This window comes from Nyctereutes procyonoides, unplaced genomic scaffold, assembly GCF_905146905.1.
Source record: "Nyctereutes procyonoides isolate TBG_1078 unplaced genomic scaffold, NYPRO_anot_genome, whole genome shotgun sequence".
Classification (NCBI taxonomy): Eukaryota; Metazoa; Chordata; class Mammalia; order Carnivora; family Canidae; genus Nyctereutes; species Nyctereutes procyonoides.
Genome location: NW_026575146.1, coordinates 30,912,702 through 30,935,136, shown reverse-complemented (window position 1 = coordinate 30,935,136; position 22,435 = coordinate 30,912,702). Strand labels below are relative to the sequence as shown.

Genomic DNA, 22,435 nt, shown 5'->3' with positions numbered 1-22,435 from the left:
AGACCCGGGATCGAATCCCACATCGGGCTCCCGGTGCATGGAGCCTGCTTCTCCCTCTGCCTATGTCTCTGCCTCTCTCTCTCTCTCACTGTGTGCCTATCATAAATAAATAAAATAAAATAAAATAAATTAAAAAAAAAAGAAATATCATTTCTAAAAAAAAAAAAAAGAGTCTGCCTCTGGCTCAAGTCATGATCCCAGGGTCCCAGGATCGAGCCCATCCCTGCTCAGTGAGGAATGTGCTTCTCCCTCTCCCCCTGCCCCTCCCCACCTGTCGACCCCACTCATGCTCTCACTGTCTCTCTCTCAAATAAATAAAATCTTAAAAAAAAAAAAACACAGTCCTATCAGCCTACTGTAAGAACAACTAGGCTATGAAAACAAGTCAATATTTGATGTGTGGTACAAACAGTTCAGTGCCAAAATAACTAAAATCAGGGATAGGGTAGCCATCCTGGAAAGCGTTCGTGGCATTAAGTATCAACCTTGTGCAGAATGTCAGCTTTCAAGGAAGAAATGTGCAGGGAAACCTCAAATAAAGGGGGAGTCAAGAGGCGGGAGGCAGGAATTACCCCGTGTGTGTGTGTGGGGGGGGTACTGGGGAGCCGGGTCCAACAGATGGGGAGTGGGAGATGGGGATGAGTGCCTGAAGTGTGGAAAGGATGCAGTGCCTTAGCTGCATTCTCTGGCTTAAACCTCCATCAGCAAGCCACCACACCACCAAAATGCCGTCAGTCCTTTCACTCGGTCTACTTACTCTTGAAGGACTAGCCTTGGGCCTGATCTATACACAAAACAAGCAAGCTAAGTGCAGGAAAATACCAAACAGATGGTATGTGGGTGAGAATGTTGGGGAAGTGAAATATTAGTAGCTTTGAAAGGAGGAAGAGAAAGTAAAATATGTCAAAATGAATATGTATTTGGTAGAGAAAAGTTGAGAATATAAGACTCCTAAGATACATTAATTTTAATTTCTAACAAGTGTCATTATAATACATACAGATAATAAAAATGTGGGAAAAAAATTACCTACGACCCTGTCAATGTGGGAAAAGCTTGACCACTGTTACTTTCCTGTCTTTCCTTCTATGTAGGTGCATTTTAAAGTCAGATTATGATCCTTTTGTGCACAGAGTTTGATATACTCTATACTGTCCCTTAACAAATGCCTCCACTGTGGTCTGTCTCCAAGTTTCCACCGATCACCCTTGATAATTACTAATACTTAACAGTTGCTTACTCTGTGACAGTACTTCACATATATCAGTTTACCTAAATCTCAATGTGGGAGGTAGATACTATCATCTTCATTTTACGGATGAGAAAATCAAGGAGAAATCAACTTGCCTCAGGTCACACAGCTGGTAAACAGTGGACAGGATTGCAAGCCGGACAACTGGCTCTAGTATCCCTCCCTCCACTGAACCCCTCGCCCATTCCTCATACCTCCCAGAGACAGCGTGCTAATTGCTGACATTAAGCCTCATTCCTGATTTCCTTAGGATGTACTCTTAGAATAGAACCACTGGTGCCAAACAATTCTACTAGCTAAACTGTTCTCAATCTAAAGTATAGTGACATACCCTCTCACCGAGGAATAGGACTCAACCTCAACTTTGCCAGCGCTGTCACGGACTTCTAAAATCTGACTACAATCTGCATTTCTTTGATGCAATTCAGTTGAATATTTTTCCATGTCTTGGCCATTGGTAGTTACCATTCTGCAAATTTCCTACTCCGGCCATAGACTCTTTGTGTGCCCCCAACCCCAAATTCATATGTTGGAAACCTAATGCCCTGGTGATAGTACCAGGTGGGGCCCTTGGGAAGTGATTAGGCATGAGGTAGGACCAGACCACCACCACCCCCATCAACGGGATGAGTGGCCTCATAAAAGAGGGCCCAGAGGGATCCCTAGCTCCTTCTACCATGTAAGAGTACAATGAGAAGACAGCGGTTCACAAACCTGGAAAAGAGGCTTCGACCTCGACCTCGAGAGACCTCGACCATGCTGGCACCCTGATCTTGGACTTCCAGTCTCTAGAACTGGGAGCAGTAAATTTTGCTGTTTATAAGCCACCCAGCGTATGGTATTTTGTCATAGAAGCCTGAAGGGACTAAAACAATCCTAACTAGAATGCTTTTTAAACAGGTAAGGCATATTAAATTGAAACTATTTTGCAAACTGCTATGATTTGAGGTACCAGAGGGGTGTTAACGATCTGTTGCAGTGGGACCCGCCAGGCAGGCAGTGTGTTGAGGGAACCACCAGGACCCAGGCAGGAGGGCTCAGATGTAAAGCCCTGGGACTCAGCTGGCCCTCCCAACACACTAATAGCCTAAAACTGTGCTTTAGATCACACAGCAGGGGCTATTCTCATCCAATGGCTAGAAGACTCATCATTGCCACTCTGGACACCTTCAATTCCTGGTTTGAACACGTCTGCCAAAAGAATCAGGAAATCTGATGTGTGCTTAGTGAGGTCAGAATCACAGCAGGAAAATGGAAGACCTTGAAGGATCTCATACCTACAAAGTCACCTTGCGAATTTATCCCACTCTACAAGGGAGACCTGATGAGTGACCAGAATCATCCACCAGTCGGGATTCCACACGAACAGTGTTGAACAGACACAACTATATTCTTACTTTGCAAACCCTCTGCTACTCAGTCAACAGCAAATTACCTGGTGCTAGGCACACTGCAGTAACAACCAGGCATGCAGGGCACCCTCGGATTACTTGGCTTGGAATCAAAAATACCTCATTCGCATCTTTAGGAGTCACTTCTTTGGAGAGACCACTCTCTCCAGAGAGTTCACATCACTCGTCAGGATCAGTGTCTAAGGCCACCCAATCTGGAAGCTGTTGCCACTCTGCGTACCAGTTACAGAGGCAAATTCAAGGGCAGAGGCCTAAGAGACACTCTCCCAGATGAGGGCCATAATACACAGGAACATTATTTTGAATGAGTGTTAACACATTTGAGAGAGAATTCGAGAAGGCAGGGATGCTAGAGAAAATGATACAGGTATGTACTCTACGGAGCGGGGGGTGGGAGCAGAAGAGCCATGAATGGTTAAATAAAAGAATTCATGGGGATCCCTGGGTGGCTCAGTGGTTTAGCACCTGCCTTTGGCCCCTTTGGTGTGGTCCTGAGGTTCTGGGATTGAGTCCCACATCAGGCTGCCAGCATGGGGCCTGCTTCTACCTCTGCCTGTGTCTCTCCCTCTCTTTCTGTGTCTCTCATGAATAAATAAAATCTTTAAAAAAAAATAAAAAAATAAAAGAATCCTAAGATACACTAATTTTAATTTCTAATCAGTATCATTATAATACATATGGATAATAAAAATGTGAAAAATAGAAATTACCTATGATCCTGTCAATGTGGGAAAAGCTTTACTATTGTTACTTCAACTTGGGGGGTGCCAGGGTGGCTCAGGTCATGATCCCAGGGGCCCCCCACGGCAGGAAGCCTGCTTTTCCCTCTCCCTCTGCCGACCTCCCTGCTTCTACTCTGGAAGAATGAAATAATAAAATAAAATTTAAAAAAATAAAATAGTAAAAAAAAAAAAAAAGCTTTAACATTGGGTTTTTTTGTTTTTTGTTTTTTGTTTTTTTTTAGACCGGGCTTAGCAGGAGGCCTGGGTGGCTCAGCAAGCAGTTGGACACCTCCTTCGGCTCAGGACATGACCCCGGGGTCCCGGGATGGAGCCCCGCATCGGGCTCCCAGCAGGGAGCCTGCTTCTCCCTCTGCCTGTGTCCCTGCCTCTCTCTGTGTGTCTCTCATGAATAAATAAATAACATCGTTTATAAAAAATTAAAATAAATAAATGAACCAGTCTTAGCATGCTATCCAAAATCACAGTTAATTGCTACTAGAAGAGCAATTCTGCTGTTGATGAGAAAGGCCTGTTCCAGGACGGAACCATGCGGGCTGTTGGAATTTCCTGGGGCTGCCTGGGCAGGTTTATGGGCACCCCACTAAGGTCGCCCGAGGGACGGCCCCAGAACCCAGCGGGGCTTGCAAGGAAAGCAGGACACGGAGGGTTCCAGGCAAGGAGGCTTGGGGAGATGGAGGAGCGTGCTGGGTGGCAGTGGGAGCAGCTTGGAGGCCCGCAGAGCCCCCCACCCTGCCTGGCCAGGGCTGTGGGGGCCAAAGGAGGGCATGCGGGGGTCACGAGCTCATGACCTTTCATCAGATTTTTAGAGGACCCATACATTGGGGCAGGGAGGGGTGGCAATCGAGAACAGTTGAGGGTCAGGCCCATGACAGGGCGGCACGGGGGCAATAGGTGGATTGCTCAGCGCCGAGGGACCACTGTACTCTGGGGGGGGGGGGGGCTCGTGCCCGGGTAGGGGGTCCGCAGCAGGAAGCCCAGAAGGAAGCCCAGCTGAGGGTAGGGAGCCGAAAGGCAGCAGAGGGTAAGATGCAGGCTGCGGTCCCAGGCCTCCGAGGAGCCTAACAAGGCCAGGGGGACGGAGAGAGGGGATTCGAGAAATGGCCAGGAGACAGAAGGAGCAGACTGCATGGTCCCATCTGCTCGCAAATGCTGAGAGGTCCCCCAAGGATCCCCGAGAACCGACAGGACGGCTGCTAACCAGGGGCAGGGATGAGGGTCCTTCTACTGCAGATCCATTTGCACCTTTTGAATCACCTGAAGGTAGTACCTGCCACCAAAACCAATGTTAAAGGAGAGTAAGGTTATCGAAAGGAAATGCTTCGGTGTGAAAATCTGCCTGCCTCTCTCTCCAAACGACTCTGAGGTTTCAAGTCCTGCTTTTGAACTCAGATTAGTTTTGTCCCAAAGGCTCCTGGACCACACCCATGACTGACCTGTAGAAAGGGCCAATCTCTCTGTCTGCCTGGGTGAAAACGTTCTCAAAATGAACTTGGCATCACATAAATGTAAATAACCACCTGGTTAAGTTCAACCAACTTAACGAGTAGTTGTCAAAATACCAGAATGAAGATGAAGTGTGGTCAATTAACTCAGTCTGCTCAAATTTTACGGTATATAAAGGAGGCTCAAAGAAGAATTAACCTGATTCATAAAAACAAAGATGAATCAAATAGTTTACTGATGTGAAACAGGTCAGATGTGAGGTCTCGTGTGGGGAGTGTTAAGGTAATCGGGCTAGCCCCGTGGCTAAAAATGACTTTTTAAAAATTATGTGGAATCAATCTCCTGTTCAGCCTAACAAAGCACCTAAGGCAGACACTCCAGAAATAACTGGCTTACATTGAATGGTTTTACCAATTTTGAATTAGTAGTAAGTGAACATAAATCTAATATTACAAAATAAGTGGAATTCAGTTTTGCAAAACTATGGAACATTGTTTTCCATTTGGCCAAATAAGCTCAAATACACATAACTGGAATTTAATCTTGCTAAACTAGGGCATACCGTTTTCCATCTGGATATATAACCTCAAATATACTAAATTTGCAATACTTGTCCAAAACATATTTAATGGAATCGATTAAACTTGCTAATCAAAAACATGTGTCCAGAGATCAATTCTGTAAATGCTTTCATTTGGATTTATATATTATGTTTTGCCTTGTTTCACAAAGGATATGAGTCAGCTTTAAATAATAAATTCAATAAAGGGAGAAAATATAATTAGATAAAAATCAGAATCAAGGAAAATAAGGTAAAACAGAAGCTCAATACTAAAGGGAAACTTAGAACATCGATATCAGGTCATAGGTTTTTTTATAGGGCTATTAAAATCGAGTTGCAAATCTGATTCTGCATTTGCTAGTTGCCAAATCAGAAAGGGAAATGTAATCAATTATCTGATGCTAGTTTTGCATGATGAAAAAAAAAAAAAAAGCCACACACAACAGCAAGTAAAGCTTTTCTTCATCTTCTATCACTAAATGGAACTTGCCTGGGTCTTTACACAAGAGCTCCCAATCGAACGATGACCTTGGTAACTACATCTCTTGAGTAACCTAAACAGTAGATTCCTTGTGACAGCTATGAGTAGTAGAATCCCTAAGCATGTGCACAGTTGGGGAGAGAGGAGGGGAGGGGCACAAAAGATAAGAAATAAGGTCACCAAAGTACATCGTTTTTGAAAATCTGGGTAGCTTCCTGGTCCGACACCTAGAATGGGAGTGGAATGGGTAGACTTTATGGCCTTTATTCTGCCAAACTTCTAGAAGAGTCATTTCTGTCAAATAATATTCAGGTCAAATTTATGAGCAGACAACTGATATTCCCCGGTATGTACAGAAAGAACGGCATTCTATGCCATTTTTCAAGGGAGGTTGGTAGGCAGCAATTCTGCTTCAACCACCAGCTCCCCATATTTGAAATTCAAGCTCATACAAATTTTTCCATACTTTCTCTGCAACCATAACAATTTTGGCTGCAACATATGTAAATTGAGTGGATCGCATTGGATCTAAAGAATAACAAGTGCATATGGAGGCAGGGTGCTGGGGGTTCAGCAGACAGGGCCCTGATAGTGAGTCATCCAATCACAGAGGCATTGCGCATTTGGATGCAGGACGCACAGAGAAAAAGGCCTCTCCCATTGTGAGATTAAAAACTAGCTCTAACTTAACTGGTTTCAAGGCCAAGAGTGTCAGCACAGCCTAACTACTCAATTTGTATTTGTCCAATAAACAAATAAGTTTATTATCTGCAACAAAGTAAAAAAGAGTTCACTGTAACCACAGAGGAGGTCTCTTTGAGAAATTAAAGTGAACAAGTAAAAGCAATGTAAATTAACTGCTTAATATTCTTAATCACAAATGTAAGGCATACAAAATGTAATTATCTTTATTTGGGGGCTGATTTTTGCTTTCTTTTAATAAATCGTAGTATCTTTCATCTGTTCCCTCCCACTGTGGTTCCCCCAATCTTACCTCCTTTTACATAAAACTGTGACTTCCTCACCATGTAGGAAACGCCCAAGTAGGCTGGAGAAGCAATAGCAATAAACTATGGTTTCCCGGAGTTTTATGAAAATAAGTCTTTGAGGTAATATGTAACGAGGCTAGTGGCAAGGTATTAAAATGACAAAAAAAGGGGACCGTGGCTGGTTCAGCCTATGGGGCATGGGACCCTTTATCTTGAGGTTGTGAGTGTTGAGCCCCATGTTGGGTGTAGAGATTACTTAAAAATAAAATCGTAAAAAATAAAAAAATGACCAAAAAAGTAAAGACAACAGGAAAAGAAAAAAACTGGACCACTCCCAGATAATTTCATTAAATAAAGTTATTGGAAAGAGGTAAATACTGATTCATGAGGCTTACATAAGAGGAAAATAAAAACAAAATCAAAACAGGAAATTTCACAGTGCAAAAATAATGCAAATGAAATATGATGCAGTTATCCTTGATTTTTTCCAAGGTAACACAAAATTTAAAAGCCGAAAGACACTGAATCTTCCAAAACTCTGATTCCCAAATTCTCGATTTTGGAAAGCAGCTATGCCCACCACTATACCACCAACACACGCAAGTTGTCAAATTTGGAAATTGATATGCTTATATACTAAGGAAAACCTACACAGTTAGAAATAGGTATCCACACCATTTATTCTGAATCACTCAGAGCCACAAACACTCCTAAATGTTTTATTTTTACCTCTACCTGTAACAAGATACATTATAATTAGATCATCCACAACTCAAGCCTAAAGGGAGTTAATATGTTACTTATTAACCGAATCCCTGTTACCTCCAGAGTAACAGAATTTTCTTATAAACATGAATTGTATTTTTGAAATTGTGTTTGAGAGTTTAATCGGAATAGGTTTCATTACCAACAAGACTAGAAGACCCGCAAGCTCAGACATGGAAACGCGCTTATGTTAGGGGGGGAGGAGAATTACTCCATTTAATAACACAATTAGAGAAAGACAGCATGTGGCCCTACCAATGCCAAAATTCATACGTAAATGTCAAGACAATTTGACACTTCATGCAAACAGGCAATTTTTAAAATCCAGTTAACTTCAAGAGCCACAGGACAAATACACTGAAATCCTAAATTGTCTTTAGATGAAACATAGGTCATTCGACAAATAACTAATGAGCACCCACCATGCATCAGACGCAGAGGATTACAGAACTGAGCAAGACTCTCTCTGTCCTGGAGCTCATTTTCCAAAGCTCTCCACCTTAATACGTTAAAATACAGAATTGGAGTTCACAGGATCTATCTACTTTCCAAAACCCTAAACCTTCTTGCTTAATATAATTTTTTTTTTAAAAGAAGCAAACAAACAAAACCAAAAGCATGGCCCGTGAAGAGATCATCCTGCCCTAAAGCCCTCATGTATGAACTTCACACCTTGCACGGGGGTGGGGGGTGGGGGTGGTGGAGAATTCACACACCAGTTTCTCAAAAAATACAAACCATAGAAACCCTAACAAACCCTCGCTGGGAGCTGGAAGCTGGAAGCTGGGCTGCGCCCAAGGCTGCCTCTGCCGGCCGCCCGCGGTGCATCCTTCCAGCAGATTCTCAACTCCCGACACCTGTATCAAACTTGCCACCCCGAAAACACAGCCCTTCTCGCAAGCGGGGGGCTCCTCCGTGGGCGGCACAGGAACACCCCGGCCTCCTCCACCTCGGGAAAAGGCCGAGTTCGGGGAGGGCCTTCGCTGCGCGGCCCTGCAGGGTCGCCTGGAAGAGCCTGGAAGGCGCCCCGGGGCTGCCTCTCCGTGCGGCCCGAGCACCGCCCGGCGCCGCTGCGCGCTCGGCTCACCCGGGAAGGGCGCATCTGCTCCCGGGGCCGAAGCCTTACGGTGACACGTCCCCAGCCGAGCTCCCGAGCATCCTCCCCCCGCACCCCCCCTCCCCAGGGAGCCACTAGCCCCCGGGCCCCGAGGGGGCGGCCGCGGAGGGGTCAAGCTCTCCTCCCCCGCGCCCGGCCCGCCGCGCCCCGGGGGAGGCTGTCAGGTGGACGGGGTCGGCGCCCAGCGCCATTAGCACACCTCGGGGCGCTCGCCGGGCCCCCCGCCCCGCCCCGCGGCGCCAGCAGCAGCAGCAGCAGCAGCAGCGGCGGCAGCCGCCGCCCAGCCGGGCCCCCGCGTCGCCCACCTACCTACAGGGCGGGGGCGCCGGCTCCTCGGGTCTGGGGAGCGGTGGCCTACGCAGCCGGGCGCGGAGGGGCGCATCCTCTGCGGGGAGGGGGCTTCGCGCGGCGAGGGGCACGGGGCCGGGGCAGCGGGGGGGAGGGGGCGCGCCCCCGGGGACCAGGGCCCGGCGTCCGCAGCCTGGACCGGCGCCGCCGGGGCTCCGCGAGCCTCTCCCCGCGCGGCACCTCGCCCGCGCCGCAGCTGCGCCCGCGGTCGGGACGGCGGCCCCACAGGCTCGCGGGCCCGGCGGGGGCGGGGAAGTGCGGGCGGCGCGACGCGGTGCGGCGTCCGCCTCTAGCTCCGCCCGGGCGCGCCACGCTCTGCGCCCCTCGGCGGCGGGGCCCGGAGGCTCGGCGGCAGCGTGTGGAGGCTCGGCGGCAGCGTATGGAGGCTCGGCGGCACGGGCTGCAGCATGCTCCGGCGACCTCGGAGCTGCAAGGCGGGGCGCCCCCGCAGCGGCCCAGCCCCGGCCCGGCGGCTCCGCCCCGGAGAGCTGCGCGCGCGGCCTCCGCAGGCCCCGGCCCGTGGTGACGCCGCCGAGACGGCGGAGCTCGCAGCCCCCGGGCCGGCCGGACGCCGGGCGGGACGGCCTGGGGCCTCCGCTTACCTCGCCCCGGGCCGCGGCCGCCGCTGGTCCCGGGAAGCGAGGCTCTGAGAGCAGAGCCGGGTGACGGAGCGGCTCCCCGAGCCTCAAAGCCTGGAGTGTGCTTCCAGCTTGGGGACCACTGGCCGCAATGAATCCATCCTTCTGTCCTTGCTGGGGGCCCCGCATCTCCACCCGCCCCGGCCCCGCCCCGACCCGGGAACAGCATCCCGGATGCTGCCGAATCGCGATCATCACGGCAGGAGGGACGGAGCACTTGGGGCCTCCAGGCCGCCGGGTGGCGGGGACCGCGAGGGCCTGGGCTGGGAGGATGTGCAGCGGCAGTGGGGCAGTGCTGGTGAGCACCCCTCTTGGGAGCTGTTCCCCTACGGTCCCACGACCAGCGCTGCAAGATGACGGGGAGGCTTTGGCCTTGAGGTTTACCCTTACACACAGAAAAAAAAAAAACAACCAAAAACCTCAAGGCAGAGTCTGCATGCAGCTGGTGTGATAACGTTGGTATTTCAGAGGCCACGCTAGATAGAGGCCTCCTCTGGGTTGTTGATGCTGCCTAGGCTCTAACAGCTCCTCCTGGAGGGCGGGGCCAAGCGTGTAACAGCGGTGGCTTGGGGATTTCTGTTGCAAGTGGTCACGGTGTATACTATCTTGCAAGGTAAGGAAAGATTGCCCAGTTCTGCCCTGAACAGACGTGAAACTGGACCTCCAGTTAGGCATTCGCAGATTGTTTTCAAGGGAATATTAGACCATTAAAATCCAAAGAGCTGATCTTAGTTAAGGGAACGTTGTTTGGGATCTCCAGAGAAGCTAATCCGTTCTCGCACTTCTTTGATGGGTGCTTTTATGATTTTGAAACCTAAGGTTAATTATTAAAAAGTGGGCAACGATAAGACATGTTCCATAGCAGTACAAACTGATAAAATCGCTGAGACTTCTGGAGAGGAGTTCCATGTGCAGCAAGGTCGGAGCTGAACTGCTTAGGAGTCAGAAAACTGTGGCACATGACTTGGCCACTTTGAGGACTCTGATCCAGAGCTCCAGTTAATATTCAAGAGATACCTATTATTATTCATGATATTTTGCCCCCCAAATTCAGGATAGCTCAATTATAGAAATGTTTATGTCTATATGTGATACATAGGAGACTGAACAAAGTCACTTAATGAGAATTTAGCACTTGCTTACTCTAACAAAATTTATAAAGAAGTCTGCTTTAAAAGGCAGTTTGTGGAAGGACATTTGTAGAAATGTTCATTGAGGTGCAATTCTTGGCGATTTCCATCCCTTTACCACCACCAAGAGTCCCCTTTTGTATTTTGAGTGGTTTTTTTTTTTTTTTTTTTTTTTTTTTTTTTAGTGTATTCATGAGAGACAGAGAGAGGCAGAGGGAGAAGCAGGCTTCCGGCAGGGAACCCCACGTGGGACTCCATCCCAGGACCCCGGGGTCACGCCCTGAGCCAAAGGCAGATGCTCAACCCCTGAGCCATCCAGGTGTCACCTCTTTTTTTCTTTATCCAGACCCCGTGTTATGTCAGGAAGCTAGTGATCTTTATTAGGCAAAGATAGAGCTGAGTACGTATTTTATTTTTTTTTTATTTTTTTTGAGTACGTATTTTAAAAGTAGTAAGCATCAATTATAAAATGTTTGTCACCCTTTCAAAACAATGTAATTTAAGAATCCTCTTTCCTATCTTCATGAACTCCTCTAGGACCGCATACCGTATCATATGCTTGTTATAACATTACAGTTTATATTAATTAAGTCCTGGTATAATAAAGATTTCTGTTCCTCGGCTTATAGGGAGAGAAAATTCTCCTTAAAGATTCTTCACCAGTTCCTTCTCATTCATTAACTTAGCATTTATTGATTTGCCTAAGCCCTGTCTTTCTGGAGAAATCAGAATAAATAAAATCATTTCCTTATCTTCTAGTATGTGTGTGCTGTCCAACGCTAGCCACATGCAGACACTTAAATTTAAAAATGTGTTTTTTCATTCCACTAGTCATACTTTAAATGCTGAAGAGCCACAGATGGCTAGTTGACTACTCTTTTGGACAGAATAGAACACTTCCATTATCACACACACACACACACACACACAAAAAAAAAAACCTATTCTGGATAGTGCCAGTCTAAACAGAAAGTGAATTTTTAATTGGAAGATAAGATAAAATACGTAAGATAATTTGGGAAATCCTGGTACACTAAAGATGGAACCTCATTAGAATGTGTACTTTTCAAGACCACGGCAATCTCTAAGAATTCAGGTTCTGACTACAGACTATAGCTCTACCTGTGCTGACCTAGGATATGTTGCTTCACCTCTGTTCCCTTATCAGTTATAGTATCAACTTTGCAGGGTTGGGTATAGGGATTAAACGAGGTAATCCACAAATGATGCTTAGACTAAGGTCTAGAATATGACCTTCAAGAAAAGTTATTACTCTAATAATATACATTATTATAATAAAGATTTCCTTTAAAAAAATTATATCCCTGGGGTGCCCGGGTGGCTCAGCCACTTAAGCCTTGGATTCTTGATTTCAGCTCAGGTCATGATCTCAGGGTTGTGAGATCAGATCCTGCCACTGGCTCAGCCCAAAGTCTGCTTGAGATTCCCTCCCTCTGCCCTTCCCCATGCCCACGCATGTGGGTACTCTATCTCTCTAAAATAAATAAAATCTTTAAAAAAAAGTTGTTTCCCTAGCACTTTTCATGTACTTGGCTACCAGGTGCTTGGTAAATGTTGAGTTAATGAAAGATTACGATGTGATACTATTTTTTATGGCTAGGAGGGCCTATGTTAATATGGAAGCCATCCTTTTTATCTCTGTTGAAGGTCAGAGGCCATTGTAGGTCAATTTAGGTAGAATTGCCATCTCACTTTTTCTGGGATAAAGAACACTGGATGATGACACTTTGGGATGGATATGGAGAAGCAGAATTCTCTTTAGTTCTTAATTTAAGAAAAGATTGTCTTCCCCTTGTCTTCCTCTTTTTTGCTGCACAGGGTAGAAATTGGACCAGTGGGGGGTAACTAGATACCTGGGTTCAGGCATCAGGTGTTCTCTGAAGCACTTCCTGAATGGCTTTGGGAAACATCACCAAACAATAGCAACTGTATTGCAAATGTGTGCAGTACTTTTTCTTACATATGTATCTAAAGATAATTTTGTAATGAAGTGTGGCGTGTGTGTGTGTGTGTGTGTGTGTGTGTGTGTGTTTCTTCTTTTCTTTTTTTTTTTTTTTTTTGAGGGAGAGAAAAAAAATACATCCCTGCAAAGGGGGGGGTGTGTGTATATGTGTGTGGGGAGAAGGGCCAAGGAAGAAGGAGAGAATCTTAAGCAGAATCCATGCTGAGCCCAACACAGGGGCTCCCTCTCCCCACTCTGAGATCATGACCTCCGCAAAATCAAGAGATAGTCAACCACCTGAGTCACCCAAGTGCCTCCAGTGTGTCTGTTTTTAAACACAACACTGGTTACCTTTCCTTGAACTGGAATTCCAGGAACATCAGCAACTACTGCTCTAAAACTTTGCCAGAATGAAAGGCTCCTTGGATAAGCAATGAGCTCACAGCCACTGAAGATGGAAACTCCTTTGGACCTTTTCTCTGTAAAGGTGTTGGAGAGGAGATTTGGGTATTGAGTGATGAGTTTAGTTCACTGGCTCCAAGAAAGTTCACTCTGTAGTGGTCAAACCCATCTGTCTCTTCCTAGCACAGGACACCTGCTATCACACACCTGACTTAGGTTGGCTAAGACACAGGAGTTCCATGGGAGGGAAATGCTAGTGACATCTGTGGAGGTCTGCAGGTAGTCATCCTGGACCTAAAGAGAAAGAATTGAGTTCACTATTTAATAGTGTTGAAGGCAGTGGTTCATTTTGACAACTGGTGTAATTGGTCCAGCACATCATGGATACCATCTGGAATTTTGAGAAAAATGTAAATAGGTCCTTTTGTGGGTGGGCCAAGGCTCAGTGCTTCTGTTAGTTATAAAGTCTAAGGAGGAGCTAGAAATCTTGTCATTTGAAAGGAGGAGGGTGCCAGAGTGTATTGAGAAAGAAATACTGACGTCTACAGAAATGGATTGCTGTCTGGGTGCCTGTTAGCACATAGACCCAATGGCTGATTATTATTAAACGCAATAAATTTGCCCTTTTCTTTTCTTCAAGGCTCATTTAAAAAAAAAAAAAAAGTATCTGCTCTTGGAAACCTCCTGCTGTCTTATTTCTGCTAAAAAAAAATCTCAATAGCTTGAGAATTCATTAGATATTTTTTACATTTTCTGAAAAACTTAGTCAAATAAGCTGGTACAAAGACATCATAGCTAAGATATTTAAAATTCTGAAATGAATTCCTAAACTAAGCTGATAGTTGTGGCTTGGATTTATTAGAGGAAATAAATGTACAGTGCAATAGGCTGAGAAGGGTTTTTTTTTTTTTTCAAAGGATATAATTATAGATTTACAAAAAGTTGCAAAAAATCTGTAGGGAAGTCCCGGATTCCCCCCACCCACCCCCACTGCCCCAGTTGTCCCTCAATAGTGATATCCTGGGGAACTCCAGTACAACATCAGAACCAGAAAAATGACATTGGTATGCTCTTTCCAGCTTATTTATATTTCAGCAGTTTTACATACACTTTGGTGAGTGTTTGGGTGTTCTATGCAATTTTATCATCTGCATCGATTATGCTACCACCACCACAATAAGATGCAGGACTGTTCTATTCCACAAAGCTCCCCTGACCTGCCCCTTGATAGTTGCATCCATCTTCCTCCAGCCACATCTCTAATTCTTGCAAATCACTAATTCTTTCTCCTCTCATAATTAAAAAAAATTGTAACCTTTTAGATTGGCTTTTTCATAACTCCTTGGGGATTCATCCAAGCTGTGCTATGGATCAGTGGTTTGATGCTTTTAAATAAGTATTTAAATACTTTCAAAATAAGTATTCCATGGTATGGATGTACCACAGTTTAACCCTTCACTCATTAAAGGACATTTTTGTTGTTTCTAGTTTGGGGCTATTATTAAAAAAAAAAAAAAGCTGCTATAAACATGTGTGGACAGATTTTATGTGAACATAAGTTTTTTCATTTCTCTGGGATAAGTTCCCAAGAGTACAATTGTTAAGTCTTATGTTTACTTTTTTAAGAAACTGTCAAATTATTTTCCAGAGTAGCTGTGCCATTTTACGTTCTCATCAATATAATGTGCTTGATGAGTGGTGCATTTTTAATCTATTAAATAAACTTACTTTTAAAAGATTTTATTTATTTATTCATGAGAGACACACAGAGAGGCGGAGACACAGGCAGAGGGAGAAGCAGGCTCCATGCAGGGAGCCTGATGGGAGACTCCATCCTGGGACTCCAGGATCACGCCCTGAGCCGAAGGCAGATTCTTATAACCACTGAGCCACCCAGGCATCCCTACTAAGTAAATTTAGTAAAGGATAGTCCTACATGTTTCTTATTATTCACTACTCTACTGTAATTCCTTATTTACTTGAACCCACGAGACTAAACTTCAAGTCAGGAATCCCATTTTGTTCATCTTGATGTCTTTGGTGCCTAATATAGTCCCTGACTTATATTAGTCAATAAATATTTGTTTAATAAATGAAGAAATTAATGAACAGAATAATAGCTGAGTCATACTGAAATCAAATTGAAATATAAAATTGTCAATAAATTATAAGTCAATTTGAATTGGATATCATGATTTTTCTTCCAATATATAACAACATTTTCAAATCTATGGTTGGCACTCTAAGTTGGGTCATTTGGGGGAAAATTAGTAAAAACTAAATGCTAAACTATGTTGGGCCAAGTTATTCATATTGGTACTCTGGCAAAAGCAAAAGATTTTAAATAATCTAAATAACCGATATGAAACTGCTTTAATAATATATCTAAACAGCAGAATACTATGTAGTTATCAAAAGTAATGAGAAATTTTTTTATATAAAGGATGGACATCCTTCAAAAGATAGTAATAAAAAAGGTTAGAAAATATAGAGTACGTCCTTTTTGTGTAAAAATAAAACAAGGAAATTAAAAAAGAAAAGATAAATGCATAAAGATCTTAATTCTCCTTGAGTCAATCTATAAAGTGCAGGGTATACCTGAACCACTTTTTGACAGAAGGTAAAGAAGTGCTCAAAAATTTAAGAGTCACACCAAAACAATACAGAAGCCAAATTAGAAGGACTCCTTTGGCCAAATTTGGGACAATTTAATTATTAAAAAAGATGATAGTGATGGATTAGAACACATTGAATAAAAACACAAAAACAGAAAAAGAATGAATATGAGTCCAAACTGATATTTAAAAATTAAATAGAGAATAAAAAGAGAAAGGGAAGTTGTTCCCAGGAGAATGCTAAAATAACAGCATTTTGCAATCACTATGGTAATAACTGATCCAAACAAAGACTGTCAGTGGGTGAAAGTTTGCTGAGGAGAAGATTCATATGTTCTCAAGGTACAGCGGACACCTTAACCAAATGCTCACATTTACCATGTTTCCTGTAGCTGCTATAAAAAAATCAGCACAGGGACACCTGGGTGGCTCAGCGGTTGAGCCTTTGACTCAACCTTTGACTCGAAGCATGATCCTGGGGTCCCAGGACGGAGTCCCACATCGGGCTCCTGCATGGAGCCTGCTTCTCCCTCTGCCTGTGTCTCTGCCTCTCTCTCTGTGTGTGTCTCTTATGAAAAAAATGAATAAAATCTTAAAAAAAAAATCAGCACAAACTTAATGGCTGAAACCACATGAATTTATTATCTTACAGTTCTGGAATCCAGAAGTCTGACACGGGTCTCACTAGCCTAAAAATCTAGGTGTTGGCAGGGCTGTTTTCTTTCTGGAGGCTCTAGGGGAGAATCCACGTCCTTGCCTTTCTCATCTTCTAGAGGCCACCTGGATTGCTCAGCTCAGGGTCCCCCTTCCTCCTTCCTCAAAGCCAGCAAAGGTAGGTTGAGTTGTCCTCAAGTCATCTCACTGGGATATGAACTCTCTTACCTCTCTCCTTCACTTATAAGGACCCTTCTGATCGTTTTGGACCTAGTCAGATAACCCAGGATACTTCCTGTATCTCAAAATCTTTAATCACATCTGCAAAGTTCCAACTGCCATGTGAAGTAACATGTTCATGCGTGCTGGAGATTACCCCAGGGTCACCCCCATGGGGGCCATTATTCTGGCACAACATTGACTGTGAGAGATAATGTGAAATATCAGCATTAGTGCCTTCTGATGTAATGCACTGAGAAGGACCCATCACTTAAGGTTCTGTTTTTTTTTTGTTGTTGTTGTTGTAGCTTTAGATTTTATTCATTTATTCATGAGAGACACACAGAGAGAGGCAGAGACACAGGCAGAGAGAGAAGCAGGCTCCCTGCGGGGAGCATGATAGGAGGCTCAATCCCAGGACCCCAGGATCGTGACCTGAGCCAAAGGCAGACGCTCAACCACTGAGCCACCCAAGTGCCCCTTAAGATTCTTTTCTTGTCAAAAGAAATATTTATCTGAACTGAGGGCCTTTCTGAAACAACTGTCTTTCACTATTCAAAAACATCAATACTGTTAAAAAAAAAAAAAGGTTGGGGGGAATTGTTCCAGAGTACAGAAAGGAGACAACAGAAATGTGACAACTGAATGCATTGTATAATCCTTAAGTCAATCCTGGGTTAAAAAAAAAAAGTATAAGTGTTATTATGACAACTAACATATTTGATTTTTAACTGTATAATAAATAATAAGATTGTATTAAATTTAAATTTCCTAAGTGTGATCATTGTATCTCTTGTTCTTAGGAAATATACAATAAAGTATTTAAAAGTGAAGCATTATATCTACAACTAACCCAAAATTCTTCAGAAAAAAGATCAAGAGAAAGTAAATATGGCAAAACAGTAACAACTGGTGAATCTAGATCAGTACAGTAAAATAGAAATATAATGCTAGGCATGTATATAATCTTAAATATTCTAGTAGATATGTTAAAAAGTGAAATAAATTTTAATAATATTTTAACCCAATATGTTTCTTTCTTTTTTTAGAGAGAGAGCATGCAGCCTGGATTGGCGTGGAGGGGCAGAAGGAGAATCCCAAGCTGCCTCCACGCCTGGTGTGGAGGACAAGGGGCTCAATCTCACCACTTGATTTCAGCCAAAATCAAGACTCCTGCACTAAACCAGCTGAGCCACCCAGGCGCCCCAACCCAAGTATATTCCTAATTTAAAAATGTAAATGTAATCACTGTAAAAATTATTAATGAGATATTTTATTTATTTTACTTTTTTTTTTCTATATGAAGGCTTAAAAAAACCAGTAGGCATTCGTCACTTCTAGAACACCTAGTGTTTGTGCTAGTTACATTTCAATGCACGACAGTCACATGTTGCTGGTCTTACTAAATTGGACCCAACAAGTTCAGTTGAAGGGTGTATGTGTGTTCATTGTCCTACACTTGCAATTTTCTGTAGGTTTGGAATTTTTCAAGATAAAAAGTCGGGAAAAAGAGAAACATACTAGTTTGTATATGCATAGACTGCTTCTAGAAGGATACAGAAGAAACTGTTGACACCGGTTACCTCTGAGAAGAAGAAAGCAATGACCCGGGAAATGAGAGGGCTGACGGCCTTCACTGTACCTTCTTGTCCTTCTCTTTGCTGCGTGATCTTTGTATTCTAACCCAGATCCTTTGCCAGGAAGCTCTGGTAACCCCGAATTCAGAACAAAGAGCTCCACCTACTGAACTTGGTGTCCTAAAAGTTCCTTGAGAGAGGAGAGAGGTGCGTGTCCTCACATAGAGTGAAGTTTCGAAATTTCTTGTGATCCTTCCATCCTTATCAGGCTTTAAACATCCTTTTAACCTACCTGCTTGCATATTATTAAACAATTCTAGACAAACGCTATCAATCACCCAAACCATCTCTGAGTTGTTGAAAATAAGAAACAGCATCCGCTCGGCTAAGCGGCCCGGGGCTGGAGGACGTGGCGACTGATCAATTTTCCTTAAGCCTCCCCCCACCTTGCAGCGGGGCGGGGGCGCCTGGTTACCTGTGTCCACCTGGAACCTCGCCACTTCCAAGCGGAGCTGCATCCTGGGGCTCCGGCTCCGTGTCTCAGGAGGCTCTGAAGCGGGGCTGGCCCAAGGGGCTCCTTTACTCCTCTGGTGGTTGCCTCACGCCCGGCCGCGGCCCGCACACCAGGCGGGGAGGCGAAGCTGGTGCCGGGTCGGTAGCACTTGGAACAAGGCGAGGATCGTGGAAACGCAGCTGGTGTGGAGGGCTTCCTGGGTGCAGGTGCGGGTGCTGGTGCAGGTGCTCCCCGCGGTTCTACCCGGGTGCAGGTGCAGGTGCGGATGCAAGTGCTCCCTGCGGTTCTTCCCGGGTACAAGTGCGGGTGCGGGTGCAGGAGCTCCCGGCGGTTCTTCCCGGGGGCCCGCCGGTGCGGGTGCGGGTGCGCGTGCGGGTGCAGGTTCGGGTGCTCTCCGCGGTTGTTCCGGGGCCCGCCGCCCACAGCTCTTCCCGGGCCCCGGGTGCGGGAGCAGATGCAGGTGCGGGTGCAGGTGCTCCTGGCGGTTCTTCCCGGGGGCCCGCCGGTGCAGGTGCAGGTGCGGGTGCTCCCCGCGGCTCCTCCCGGGGCCCGCCGGTGCAGGTGCAGGTGCGGGCGCTCCCCGCGGCTCCTCCCGGGGCCCGCCGCCCACGCGCTCCAGCTCCGCGGCCTGAGCCTGCGGATCGAGCACCACGGCCGCCCGGATCCGTGCCCCAGGCCGCGTGCCCTTCACCCCGGCAGGTGCGGAGGGCGAGCGCCGGGCCGGCTCCGCGGCGGTAGGCGCTCCCCGCGGGGACCAGCCGTCGGTCCGCGCGTGGGGGCGGCGCTGGGGGGCCCGACCCCGCGGGAGCCGAGGGACGCCGGCAGGGCGCAGGGTCGGAAAGGGCGGCCGAGAGCTCAGGAGACGGAGGAGGCCGGTTCCGAGCCCCCGGGCCCCGCGCTGGATCAGCGGGAGTGACGCAGGCTCCTCCCGCGGGTCGCGGGGGAAGGCGGCGGCGGCGCCGGGACCCGCCTGGTTCGGAGCCTGCGAGTCCCGGGGACGGAGTGGGCGGAGCTCGGGGCGGCGCCTCCCCGCGGCCGGGGCCGCGCAGGGATCTTCAAGTGGCAAATGCGTTTCGGGCAAGGCTGTGTTCAAGTTCCCTGGTGGTCTAGTGGTTAGGATTCGGCGCTCTCACCGCCGCGGCCCGGGTTCGATTCCCGGTCAGGGAAGCACGTCTTTTTCTAATCCGATCACCTAAAATTCTTTTGAGTTCTTATCATACTAGTTTTATTCAATCATAAAAGTTGAATTCGTGTTTGAATGTTGTTTAATCTGAGATTTAAAATATGCCTTTTCCGCCCAGGTACAGCGGCTGGTTCCTTCCGTGTGCCACCGAGCTCCCTGGAGGGGGGATGGGGGGGGAGGGACGGCACAGAGGAGGCTGTAGACACCGGGTTCCACCTGCTGGAGCACCTGGTGAGACGCCGTACCCAGATCGGGACTGCAGAGCTGGAAGGGAGCAAGGTGAAAGGTGGGGGTTGCAGGAGACCCGCACGGGAGGAGGCCTGCACAGAGAGGAGGGTGGGTGGAGAGGAAGGACAGTAAGTAGGTGGTGGGTGGGGACGTGGGGGACGCGTCTGTTGCAGGGCTCATCTCCTTAAATAAACCGGAGCTCAGAACATCGTGGAGGGAGGAGCAATGCACGGGAGATGGAGCCCACACCCCTCCCCGGGGCTGACCCTGTTCTCTGTAGGTAATTCCAGCAGAAATGTCCAGAAGTAGAGTCGTGGCCCCCAGCACAGGAAGGGCCAAAGAGGGCTGCCTATCGCAGTTGTGTAGAAAATCAAAGAAGAACATGATGAAGGTTTTGAAGATGGCCTATTGATTTGGAAAGGGTGCTGACTGGGGGCCTGGTGAAGCCTGGTGAAGCTGAGTTACACTTAGACTTGGTTTGAAGAGGTCAGCCAAGGGAACTTTTCCTGTGGGTCTGGAGCGAAATTTTTGACTGATAATGATAGATTTTGAGGAAGTTCTGTTGTAAAATGAGAACTGAAGGCCCAAGAGTGGAAACGCTTCCTAAGAGAATGAGCACAGCATAAAGAGCCGAGGTTTGCAGGCTGGACTACTGCCAGAGGAGGACGAAGTAGGGAAGTCCAAACAAGAAGAGTCAGTAGGAGTCACGGTCAAAGGAGCAGAAGAAGAAAGAGTCTAGAAATTGCAGTGTATTCATTAATAGCATGAAGGATATTTCTCTTGTTTGCTTAATTTCTTAACGGAGTTTTAATTTTATTTAGTCTTGGTGTCATCCTTATTGTGTTTCATCCATACTATTACTATTTTTAGTCAAATAAGTACACCTTTCTAAATACTATTGTCATTTAGACACAGCAGTACCATATCACATTACCTACACATTGCACAAAGTTACAGCTTTCCAGAGCCAGAATATCGTGTTCAGTTCTGTCCTTATGAAAAAGGGAGAAATGCTGAAGGACTGTTTGCAGATATTCCACATATGAGGAGGTTCCTTAAAGACGAAGGAATACAAAGTATCTCACCGCACAGATGAAAGAAAAGATTATTTCCTGCATACCAAAAACATTTTTTCTGGGCTTGTCAAATCATTTCATTTTAAACACAAAATCATCATATATCTAGGGTTAGGGTGATACATAATTGAATATTAAGATGCCTGGGAGAAACCAAGGGTGGGGAGGAATCAAGTGAAGGACTTTCAGCAGCATCTAGGACAGTGGTTTATAGGACATATGGTTTGCACTAAATTAATGGATTACTTAATCAAATCAAGAAGTAGATTGTTAGGCCTCCACTTGAAAATAATCCTATACATGTTCAGCCCTCATAATTCTATTTTGGTATGAACCGCAGCTCTATATTTCCACTGAAAGGAGAAGTGGAAAGAGAATTACACTGAGTCAATTGAATAATGTCTACAACTTAATGAGTTCTTTTAGATTCTGAACACTAAACCAAGTACTTTATCAAGTAGTTCAACAATTATCCTTGTTTTGTAGTTTAGGAAACACAGACTCAGAAAATTTATATAACCTATTTGAAATCACACAAGTATGTGGGGGAACCAGGACTGCAGCCCAATATGCCCAACCTAAATCTTGTATTCTTTAAGGCTCTCCACACTACAACAAATTTTCTGGTAGCATACTGGCGTCTTCTTTAGAGCGGTCTTTACAAATAGGATGGCTCATGGGGAGTGTTGCATAGAAGCAAAGAAGAATTATAGGACATTTCAGGTTCTCTTTTAAAAATATAATTGAATTCTAAGCATGACAAGTCTAGTAAAAATTCAACTCTTGTAGTTTCTGGGGGTTACCAGATTCCATAGAAAGATGTGAAAACCTTTTAGTTAAGAAATAAGTTCAACAGCAAACACAGTGTACTAGCATGTTGATTTGTGAAAGGTTCTTTTTTTATTACAATTTTTATTTATTTAAAAATCATCTTTACCACATCTCCATTTGATCATTACGATTTTATTGACTTAAAGACGATCCTTGGGTTTTCTTTCAGTCTTCCTTTAAAAAAGAGGCTATAGAAAAGTAACATTTTTACACTAGTTACATAAAAGGAAAGCAATTTAAATCTAAGCCATGGATCTACTTGATTAGCTTTTTAACCAGCTTATTACATCCTC

At 45.5% G+C, this 22,435-nt stretch overlaps 1 protein-coding gene and 1 non-coding gene across 5 annotated transcripts in view; one reads left to right on the top strand and one right to left on the bottom strand.

Moving 5' to 3' along the window:
• NCOA7 (nuclear receptor coactivator 7) overlaps positions 1-19,130 on the bottom strand; it is a 158,001-nt gene extending 138,871 nt beyond the window's left edge. Inside the window, exon 1 of one of the 4 annotated variants that reach the window (XM_055310424.1) lies at positions 18,786-19,130. The gene's annotated coding sequence lies outside the window, so the exon portion shown is untranslated. Of the gene's footprint in view, positions 1-9,073; positions 9,270-9,714; positions 9,739-18,785 lie in introns of those variants that run through there. The other 3 variants (XM_055310425.1, XM_055310426.1, XM_055310423.1) reach the window with 3 other exon arrangements.
• A 789-nt stretch (positions 19,131-19,919) lies between these two features.
• TRNAE-CUC (transfer RNA glutamic acid (anticodon CUC)) lies at positions 19,920-19,991 on the top strand. The gene has a single exon. It is a non-coding gene; the product is annotated as a tRNA-Glu (tRNA).
• The last annotated feature ends 2,444 nt before the right edge of the window (positions 19,992-22,435 follow it).